The sequence below is a fragment of the Cicer arietinum genome, chromosome 6 (assembly GCF_000331145.2).
Source record: "Cicer arietinum cultivar CDC Frontier isolate Library 1 chromosome 6, Cicar.CDCFrontier_v2.0, whole genome shotgun sequence".
In the NCBI taxonomy this organism is placed as follows: domain Eukaryota; kingdom Viridiplantae; phylum Streptophyta; class Magnoliopsida; order Fabales; family Fabaceae; genus Cicer; species Cicer arietinum.
Window position 1 is genome coordinate 35588439 of NC_021165.2, and position 12501 is coordinate 35600939.

At 28.0% G+C, this 12501-nt stretch overlaps 1 pseudogene; it reads left to right on the top strand.

The window, feature by feature from the left end:
• Nucleotides 1–4499: 4499 nt before the first annotated feature.
• Nucleotides 4500–6928, top strand: LOC101498975 (uncharacterized; annotated as a pseudogene).
• The last annotated feature ends 5573 nt before the right edge of the window (nt 6929–12501 follow it).

A 12501-nucleotide genomic window follows, 5' to 3' on the forward strand; every position in this document is an offset into this window, starting at 1 on the left:
AATTAAATCAGCCACACAGGCGTCCACAAAGATGCATATGATATGTCATGAAATGATAATGATGCTCAAAGATACATATCACCACCCAATTAGATAATCACATAAATCACAAGCCACGTAGGCAACCACAAAGATGACAATATTTAAAATCCAATTCACCAGCCACTTAGGCAACCACAAAGATAATATTTAGAACACAAATCACTAGCCACTTAGGCAACCACAAAGATAATATTTAGAACACAAATCACTAGCCACTTAGGCAACCACAAAGATAACAATATTTAAAATGCAAATCACCAACCACTTTGGCAACCACAAAGATAAAAATATTTAAAATACAAACCACCAACCAAACCACTTAGACAACCACATAGATAGAATATTCAAAACACAAATCACAAGCCACTTAGGCAACCACAAAAATAATATTATTTAAAACACAAATCAAGGTTTGCCGCTAAACACATCACAAAAATCAACTTAATCATGTTATCATAATTAAAATTAAAACTTTACACCAATTCCCCCAAGACTCATATAGATTTCTTAAAAATCAAAACTTTGAAATGAAATAGCACAAAAATCGAAACTTTAAATTAAAGACATCCTAAAAATATTACTCATGAGATCATAATAAAAATCATAGCTTTATAATTAAGTACACATAAACAACACACAAATAATAACTTTACATCAAATATATGACATCAAACATATTACTCATGTTATAATAATAAAAATCGAAATTTATAATTAAGTTTATCAAAGCAAACATATTACTCATAAAAATAAAATATTATAGTTAAATTCTTTAAGACAAACAGAAATCAATATTTTTCTTTTAAGACATCAAGACATATATCAATATCTTACAAACTATTAATTTAATATCTAGCCTAATATTGCATGGGGAAAACCCCTTACCTTAGGCGCTTTCTTTCTTAACACCTCTAAATTTGCACGAGAAATAGCTAATGAGGCAGTAATTAATTCAACACCGATAGATATTAGAATTTACGACTCAGAAAATTATTTTGAGAGTGTACGAATGACAAATAGGTGTGTCAACCAGATGCCTAATGGAAATGTATTAACATATAAGCTATTTACGTTGCACTATTACCATTGATTTCTTGTCTAAAATTGAAGTGCACTTAATTCCAACATTATACTACCAATAATTACTATTTCTTTAATTTTATTAGGTTGTTACAAAGCCAATTGAAATCATGTGTATTTATATGTATCAGTTAATTTGGATTAACTAATAGAGTTCACCATATATTGAAGGGTGTCACACACTAATTTTAATTAAATAAATAAATTAGAGATTGTCACATCACCCTTTTAATTTTTTTTTATCTAATAGTTACGAAACCAAAAAATTCATAGAATTATTTTTGTAGACAATTATAATAAAATTATAATTTTAGTTTAAAAGAGATGAATGCATGAGATACAAAAAGGACAATAGTCTTTTTGTGTCCTCTCTTAATTGCACAAAAAAATTTATAATCTTTCTTTAAAAAATAAATTAAAGGTGTTTAAAATGAATTAATGCACATTATTCCAAGAAAACACCATGAATTGTCATAAAATCTTGTCATGAAGGAGAGTAAAAGAATGAGTCAAGTCACTAATTTTGTTTTTATAGGATGGACCAAAAATATTTTCAAAACACTTATACATAGGTTGGTTTCACTAACTCTATAATATCTCCTAAATTGAATACTTATTTGGTCGCAAATAAAACTAACAAACAATATAACTTATATAAATTCTAATTTAATTAAATAATTCAACTAATATTTTATCAACTAAAATAAATCAAGAAAGACAAGAATACCACACAGAACAAAATAAAACAAACATTTCTAACACATCAATTTCATGATTATCGAAACTAATCAAATAAAAAAATGTCCATTTATGAAATAATGACATCATAAATAGTCCCCATGTAATTGTCACGTCAAAACAATTAAATAAAAATGAAGATTATAATTATTTAGGTAGAATAGAGTGTGATAAAATTTAATTTAATTTATTTACACATAGAATAATTATTAATTTAATAATAGCAATTACTAAAAAGATACATATATAATATATATGAAAATTTTGGGGTGTTACAAAACAGGAGTATAAAGTCCCAAATTTAGAAATATGATGATAAAAATAAAATAGATTAACTAAAATTGTATTTAATTAAGTTTTATTTAAAAATCAATGATAATAGAAGTAACTTGCATTCAAATACAAATGTAATCCTCTATAATACAGTATAGGCAAAATTTACTACTTACGGACATATAAAAGATACAAGATAATTAGTTATTCACAATAATCATCGTTAATCTCATATAAAAGTTCAATTTTATTTAAGATAAAATTAAAAATAAAATAAAAATAAAAAGTTCACCTTCATTAACTAAGTTACCCTTCATCTCATTTAATTGTAGAAGTTCCATGCATTTACACTAACGAGCATAGTTATGTTTGAGTGTCTTTTGTCCTTTTAAATATTTGTACATGAGAATGTTTTAGCCGTTAAAGATCGGAATTGAGGTATAAATAATTCCTGACATTTGGGTGTATTATGATTTTTAATCAAAGAGAGATTATTTTCATAACTAAAATGATTTTAAGTGTGATAGTAGAATTATCATTGAAAAATTAAAATAAAATTTAATGTTTTAGATGAACGGGTAAATTTTAGCCGCCAAATGAATTTAAAATGAACTACGCCTTTAATAAATTTTGAAGTGTCTTCATGCAGTTGGTTGTAATTATTTGGGACGAGTTTATATTTTCCGAGTTAAAATGTTAAATTGGAGAATTTTCAATAAGGTATTGTTTTGTTTTCGATTTTTGTAAATTTGTTATATTTATCTAATTTTTATTCTGAAATATTTAAAATTATGGTCAATTTTTTGGCAAAATATTGAATCGGGAGTTCTCATAAGTATTTTTTAGTGGGAGAATATATATTTAGAATGGAAAATAATTCATTTGTTTTTACAATTAAAATTATTATGGACAAAAGTTTATTTGCGTAATTTATGAATAGTTAATTGTACAATTAGAGAGTTGATTCTACTTCAGATTTGAATAAAGTATTAAAGTTGATACATATTAGATTTGATGTGACTAGTGTTAGAGAGGTGCAACGGCGGACCGGCAGAGTCACGGCATCCCTTGTATTTAAAAAAAATTTATAAATAATAATGATAATTACAAAAATATCCCTCAAACCTTTGTGGTTTTGAGAAACTAACCTTTTCAATTTCTCCCTCTCTCTCCATCTTTTTTTTTATAAGTAATAAAATAATAATAATAATTACTAAAATATTCCTCAAACCTTTATGATTTTTAGAAACTAACATTCGTCTTTTCAATTTCTTCTCTCCATATCCCTCCTATCCTATCTTCATCTTATCCTATCAGTTCTATGTTCATATTGCTCTCTGCCGCTTCGTCTCTTCACTTAGACTCTCCTTATCAACATAGCATTTTAGTAAGTAATTAACTGAAATTTATTGTTACTCTAAATCTCACATTTAAAATTTATCTTCAAAATATTGGCATATATTTTAAAACTGTCATGAAACAAAAGCTAACCAATTAAAAAACTTTAATACACAAGACAAAGAAAATACAATTAACTTCATTATGTATATAATTCATATTTGAAACAAAAGCTCCTCGCAGATAATTTCATTGTTGTTGTTGTATATTATTTTTCTTTTATAATATATGTTGTTTGTCTTTAATTTGAGTTTGACATATTCGTATAATTTTTTTATATCATGTTTGATTCTTATTTATTTTATAGCATAATTTATTATTAACATTGTGTAATTTATGTAGTAAACTCCACTAAATGAAAAAGTATTTAATTGTTTACTATTGGGAATTTTCTTTTTCATGTGGATTTTGCTAAAAATTACATATGAAATAAGTTTTCATGAAAAATTTTCTGTAAAATTTTTTTTGTGAATAATCATTTTATGAGAATTTGCAGAATCTACAGGAAATTTCTATCAAACTTATTATGTAGCAAATATGCTAAAAAATCCGTAGCAAAAAACAAAGTTACAAATTGAAAGTTAAATTAATTTGTTTGTTAAATTAATTTTTCATGAATCATGAATGATAATAATGTTAAATTAATTATTTAACCGATAAAATAATTATAAATTAAATTATTAAAATATGGTAATGGGTCAAACTATATGTGACAGCTAACAAATACAAGTCTACAATAATGTAGGAAGAAGTTGAGTAAAGTTAGTCTCTCCATGCATAGTAAAATTAACATCTCTCCATGTGTCCCTTATGTATTATTTAATTACCACATAATTGCAAATATATTTCCTTTCCAACATGAATCTCTTTGTTATATATATATCTCATGTTTGTTGTTTTGTGTTGTGTATTTTAGTTAATTTATGAATTATTTTAATTAATTTGTGTATGTTTTTAGGAGTGAAACAATGTTTAAACATAAGAAAATTGATGCATTTTTCAAGAAGAAAGTTTTCGACAAAGTTGAAAATTACAAAGCTTCAACATCAACACCTGAAAAGCATCATTCCAGTGATCAAACAGTTCAACCAGATGAGCAGCCTTGTAAGATTCAAAAAATCACCGTAAATAAATTTGATGTCAATTGTTTAGAACGTGACCCCGAAAAACGTCTCCAAATTTGGGAATACCCGGTGAATCAAAGAGATGAAGTTCGAAGAGCCTATCTTAATTGGGGTCCCTATCAATGTGTAATTGAAAAATATCCCCTAAATAGAGACAAGCATCCAAGACGATTTCAAGCATCTTGGTTCAAAATATTTCCTTCATGGCTAAAGTACTCTCCAACTGATGCTGCTGCTTATTGTTTGTTTTGTTACTTGTTTAGTACATAACCAAGTGGGAACCCTACCTCTGACGTATTCACCATCAAAGGATTTAAAGCATGGAGAAAGGTCAATGCTGGAAAGAGTTGTGCTATTCTTAAACATATTGGAGAGAGTCCTTGTTCGTTTCACAGTAATGCAATGAAAGCATGTCAAGACTTGTGCAATCAATCTATGTACATCATGAAAGGCTTTAATGTGCAGAGTGTCGATCTCATCAGCAAAAATAGACTTCGTCTCAAAAGCTCTATTAATTCAATTCGTTGGCTCACATTTCAAGCTTGTGCTTTTCGTGGCCACGACGAATCACTAGGATCAAAAAATAGAGGTAACTTTCTTGAAATGATCAAAATCTTAGGATCATACAATGATGAACTTGCAAAAGTAGTGCTAGAGAATGCTCCATATAATTCAAAGTATACATCTCCTAAAATTCAAAAGGAAATTTTGCATATCATATCTAGTAAAGTGAAAAGCTATATTCGAGAAGAGATTGTGGATTCTAAATTTTGCATAATTGTTGATGAATCACGTGATGAATCTCTAAGGAAGCAAATGGCTATTATTTTGAGGTTTGTGGTTAAAAATGGATTGACACAAGTACGTTTTTTTGGTCTTGTGTATGTTAAAGACACTATGGCGATCACTCTTAAAAAAGCCATTTATGATGTTCTTTCTCGGTATGGTCTTGATGTTTTAAATATCCATGGACAAGGGTACGATGGTGCTAGTAATATGAGAGAGGAGTGGAATGGATTACAAGCATTATTTCTCAAAGGTTGTCCTTATGCTTATTATATACATTGTTTTGCACATAGATTACAACTTGCTTTGGTTACTACTTCTAGAAAAGTTTTTCCTATTCATGATTTCTTTTCATATTTAACATTTATTATCAATGTTGTGTGTTCCTCTAGTAAGAGACATGATGAATTTCAAAGTGCCATATTAGAGGAGATTTCAACTTTGTTGGAGATTGGTGAACTTGAAAGTGGTAGTGGACAAAATCAGATTTGCAATTTGAAACGAGCCGACGATACTCATTGGAGCTCACATTTTTCTTCTGTTTGTAGTATGATAAATTTGTATAATCCAACTTGTGCAGTTCTTCAAGATATTAGAAGAAATGGAACAGGTTATTCTACACGTGGTAATCCTAATGTTGCTCATAAGCTTATGAAATCATTTGAGTTTATATTGATTTTGCACATGATGAAAGAGATTAAGGGAACTACAGATCATCTTTGTCAAGCTTTACAACATAAATCTCAAGATATAATTAATGTAATGCAATTAGTCAACAATACAAAAATATTAATTCAAAAGTTGAGAGATGATGGTTGGGATATTTTATTGAAAAATGTGATATTATTTTGTGAGCAACATGATATTGATATAGAGCACGAATGACGCGCTCGTCATCAACATGATCACATCACAATAGGTCAACAATATAGAGTGAATCTTTTTTGTGTTACAATTGATCAATAATTGCAGGAATTGAATCACAGTTTTTGTGCGCAAAACAATGGAGCTTTTGAGTCTAAGCAATAGTTTGGTTCCTAAAGATATTTACAAAGCATTTGATGTGGATAATATATGTTCTCTTGTAAATAACTTTTATCTTGTGGATTTTAATTATCAAGATAAAATTAATTTGAGATTTCAATTGAAACACCTTATTCTTGACGTTGTTAGTCATCCATATTTGAATAACTTGTCAACTATGTCTGAATTATGTGAAGCTCTAAAAAAAAAAAACAGGGAAGGTGGATACATATTATTTGATTGATCGATTAATTCGTCTTATCTTAACTATTTCGGTTTCTACAGTTACTACAGAAAGATCATTTTCAGCAATGAAGATTATCAAGACAAGACTGCAGATGGAGGATGAATTTCTTGCTGGCAATATGATGCTTTATATTGAAAAAGAAATAGCTGAAACCTTTAGTTCTGATTCAATTATTGATGATTTCAAGACTTTAGAAGAACGAATGGCACAACTTTAATTCAATGTAAATGTCTCTTTTCATATATTATATTTTTATTGTGTATTGATGTTATGTTGAATCTTTGATAAAACTATATAACTTTTATGAATTTCAAATATATTTTTACAGAATACAAAAAATTAAAATTGATCAAATTAATAACTTGATAATTAATTGTACATGTTTAATTTCACCAATCAAATAAAAGTAAATATATGGATCTAAAAGACGAATTTTTAGTTTATTTTCTGTACAGACATATAGCATACAAAATATATTTGCAGAGTTTGATTGTATAAGATAAAGATTCATGTCTCGTAAAAAAAAATATTTTCGGAATTAAAAATCCGACAAAATATTTTTGAAATTAAAAATTGAAGAAAAAATTATAGAAATAAAAATGAGATTTTAAAATTATAGGAATTTTTATATTTACAAAATTGCTTATAGTAATTAAAATTATATGTAACCAAAAAGTATATTATATTTAAATTTAAACCAATACATAAAGCTCCTCCTACGAATATGTAACTTTTATACTTATTAAATTTAAATTGTTATATATACATATAATTAAGTTATATTGAAAATTTAAACAAATAATTAGATAACAATTTAAAAACAAAAGATATTAAAAAAAAAGAGATCGATAAGTGTGTACTGTCGGTGTAAAACTATTTTACCTATTGAATTACAACAATCCATAGCACGATATTATTTTAAAAGGTTAGAAAAATACAATGATATATCAATAAGTGTGAAATTAGTTTAAGGTGCATAGTCAATTTTCTTTTGAAAAAATCCAGTGAAAGCATTGCATAAAGTTATGGTCTCAATTCTCAAATCTCAATGCATTCCTTAGATAAACATTTACATATGAGGCATTAACGAGAATCACATAAAGATTGTTGAGTTTGAGTTTTACGCTAACTTTTATATTACGAGCGATGTGAAAGACAATTAATGACAATAATATTTCATAATTTATCAAAATTAATTAAGTTGCCATTAATAAAAAGTTTAAATAATCCGTCTTTTTGTATTTTTAAAATCAAAACTAAAAATTAAAAAGTAAAACTAGTGTGAACTGTTTTGTTTTTTTAGTCCCAAAAATTACAAATTAATTTTCAAAATTGTTTTCTAAAAAAATTCACCAAACAAATTTTAGAGTTTTTTAATTTTTAAAAATTTAAAAACAGTTTTTAAAAAGTAAATCAAACAGACCCTTAATTTTATGAAATCTTGAAGTTGTTTCCTGAATTTTATTTGAAGGAATGATCAAAGAGATTTCAATGAGGAAGTTTTCTTTTTATGATCAACTTTGATCTTGTTTTGGAAAATGTAAAATTTTGATTTCTTAGTTGAAAAATTGTGCTGAATAGATTTTGGAAGAATGGTACTAGATCGTGTTGTTGTATATTTAATCAAGGTTAGTTTAGTTGATTTTGTACTTAAAGTCTTAATAGACTTTATTTTGGAAAAGTTTCTTGTCTTATAAATGTGATTTATCTCGTAAGAAAGTTGTTATATCGTTTCGTGTGAGCTTGTGAGTTTCTAGTTTTAAAAATTAATTTAAAAAATATATATATATTTAAGTAAAATAGAGTTGAGTTGATTTTTTATTAATTTTAAAATAGTTCCTAAAAATTCAAAACAAATAAAATAAATTATATACTTTCTATTTTTGTTTTTAATTTAATATGTCACCGTCATTAGACATAAACATCACTCTGACAATCATCAACCTCACATTTGACAACCATCTCCATCATCAACAATTATTCACCTCCGGCCACCACCATCATCGACAACCACAGACCACCATTACAATTATCCAGAATAAGTTATAAACATCTAAGACATACAACACACAAACACAACTCTAACTATAATTACAATCATCTAAAATATGAGTATAAATATATTCTAATCGAAATCTATTAACAAAAATCGTAAACCAAAATTTTGAAATTTGATAAGCAGTTTGAAAATGACTCATACTGCAACACTTGTACGTATAACAAAAATAAAATTAAGTTCATAAGAATATCAAAAATATAATCTAATGATAAAATAAAGTAGAATAGATCAACATAAATATATAAATGTTAAGTTATAACCTTGAAATTAGACTCACCAAATGTAAGATAACCAATTCAAAGTAAAAAAAAAAAAGAACTATAGATAGAAAAATACACAAGAAATGAAGGATTTGAATTGTGTATTTTTTTTTTCAAAAAAGTTATGGGCTAACAAATGGGTAAAATAAAACATTACAGATAGACGTAGTAACCAGAGAGAGGAGGGAAAACATAATAATTTATTTTGATTCACTACAAACCCAATAGCTACGTTCAGTCCTTTCACTCATAAGGATTAATCCAATAATTTAAACCAAATTACAACCACTTATGTTAAGTCTTCTCAACATCATACTTGAAAATCACAAGTCGTTGAGGTATACAGCCACTATAGGACATGTTACACAAGTGTTTTATTTCATTTTTGGGTTTCTCTCAATTAGAGCATATGAAATTTAAACTAACAGACTTAGCACAATAAAGATAATGATACAATGTAGTGTTAAATAATTTGTAAGTGATTAGTTGTTGTATTCAACTATGTTGTCTTATTGTAGTTGTTTTTTGTTCCTCAAGTGGTGAGGACAATTTATAGATGCCAGCTGTTGTAAAGATATTTGTTGACCCCACACAAGGAAGATATACTCAGAAAATTCAAGGATAATTATTTTCAATGGCTATCTGGACAAGCTCACACATAATCATTCTAGAAGATTTGGTAGACGATTCATTTTGGAATTAATTAAGCTTCAAAGTCATATTCTCAAACCATATTTATCAAGATTTATTTTTTGTGGAGATCTATCTCGTCCTCGCACAAGGAAGATACGCTCAAAAGGTTCAAGGAGAATTATTCTCAAGTGCTATATGGATATTCTCGCACATAATCATTCTAGAAAATTTGGTTAAATATTTGTTTTGGAATTAATCAAGTTTCAACAGTCATATTCTCAAACCATACCTATTGAGGTTTATTTTTGTGAAGATTTATGTTGACCTTGTGAGAGGTGTGACACCCTAATCCCCAAAATAATATATATATATATATATATATATATATATATAATTTATACCATATTTTATAAAAATTTGAAACAGATAAATAAAAACTCTTTCAGAGGAAAAAGAAACTTTTACAAGTTATTTAGGATATCACATTTCTCAAATACAAAAGGCACACTTTAAACTTTGTTCCTCCTATAAAATAGTGGAATCTCTGTGAACTTGATTTAACTAGAATTTCTTAATTTAATCCCAAAAAGTTATTATTGCATATAAATTTTTTATACAAAAAGTCATTTCTAATTAAATAAGTAAAATACAACTTATGACTCTCATTCCCTGTATCACCTATCAGAGAATAGTTTTTCCCAAACTTGAACTTCAAGACTCATTAACCTATAATAACTGCAATTTTGCAACTGCATAGCCAAGTCAATCAAACACAAACAACGAAGAAGATGAGTTTCGAAATCATGTTGATAGTATAATATAAATACGAAGAACAAAAAAAAAATCATAATAGACTGTATCAGAACACATAATCTCATTATAAAATAACATCAAAGTCACTCAAGTAAAATTATTATCTCATTATAATATGCATCAAATCATCTAAGAGAAACTATTATCATTTTTGAAACACATTAATCACAAAAAAATTCAATGATATGCATAACCTTATACTCTACTTCTTCACAATTTGGTATCAATGTAACTCTGAAGTACTTAGTTAGCAGACTTGATACTATGCAACCTCACAAGTGGATGAACAAGACTAATTCGTCATGTCCTCAAATATCTCCTCAACTCAACCCATGACACATATACGCGACAAACGAGGTAAATGTGTGTTGCATGGTAGCTCTCGCTATTTGGAGGACTACCTCCAAGTCACCTAGGAGTTCCCCATCTGAATACCTCCAAGGTCTAACAATGATGCTTTAAGGCTCAATAGTAGACCACCACGGTCAGACTCATTCAGTTGTACTTCCCCAAAATCATTAGGCTTGTCAGACCCTACCTATATGATGACAAAATAATATCGACTTCAACAATTCTCATCAACTTCAAAAATTATCAACATCTATTTTCTCCATTCATTTGCCTAGACTACTCCATTAAGAGCATTATCTTTATCACAAGTTGAAATCACCACTATTTCATCAACTATGGGGTTACTTCAATGTTCTCATTACAAATTTATAACATCACTATCACTAATCATACACCATCATCATCATCACATAATTTCATCACAATTTTATGACATCACTATCGTCAATCATACATCATCATCATCACATAAAATTATCACAAGTTTATAACATCATTATCATCAATCATACATCATCAACATCATATACACTTACCACAATGCATCCATCTTTTATTATCACATCACATAAACTTATATCATAAAATGCATCAATCCTTTATTATCACATCACATTAACTCATCTAATTCAAACATACGCACAAGATTCATTTGACACTCAATACCAGAATAGTTTCAAATACCACATATTTAACAAAATTGAATCAATCAACATCTTATAAATGTTTCTATTCCATATTTTAATATCACAATTTCCATATTTGCACATTAATTAATTTATTCCTCAAAGTGCTATTGTCGTACGTAGCGAGTATGGGTGGGAATAGGTCAAGCCAGGCTTTGAAAAGCCTGAGCTTGACCTATGTAACACCCCGATTTTTCAAAGCGAAGGTGTATTTTTTTTTCAAAAGAGATTAAAATAAAACAGAGAAAAACAAATAAGGAAATACCTTTGGATAAATAATTAAGTCATTATAATTTACAAGCAGCGGAAAAGTTTCTCAAAATACGAATCCAAAGTATTTACACTTCAAAAGGTGGTACATAGACCCCATCATAAATAACATGTCAAACAGACAATATTAGTATAGGTACAGTTTTCTGAACTAAAATACTGCAACCCAAAAAGAAGGACGTCTAGTCCCTATACATCAACCTAATCTGATCATCCTACCAAAAAACTATACACCCTGAGTGATCTCCACGCGCCCCGTGAGATCCTCCTACATAGCTCCAGTCAAGCATTCCCATTCGTAGGGTACGAACCATCAGGATCGTCCTGGCTCTCATCTGAGGGCAAAGTCTAGATTTCCACAATAGTTGTAAAGGGTCACCAACCGAAATTAACAGATAACACATAACATTTAAGTTTTAAATGCACAAAATAACCTTTCAACTAAGCATGCACCTTAAAAGGATTTCTCATATGCTAAAAGTTCATGTAATGCTTGCCAATTAAAAATGAAATCAAAATAAAGTTCTCAAACCATCAAGTAATACATAATTGACCAAAGCATTGATAAATCAATTGAGCAATCGATTATCTAACTCAAAATAAGGACTTTTGCTGAGCCAATCGATTGCCAAATCGATTTGGTCAATTTTGTTGAGTTCCTGTGTTGCCAAATCGATTGCCAAATCGATTTTGTCAGTTTTGCTGAGTTCCTATGTTA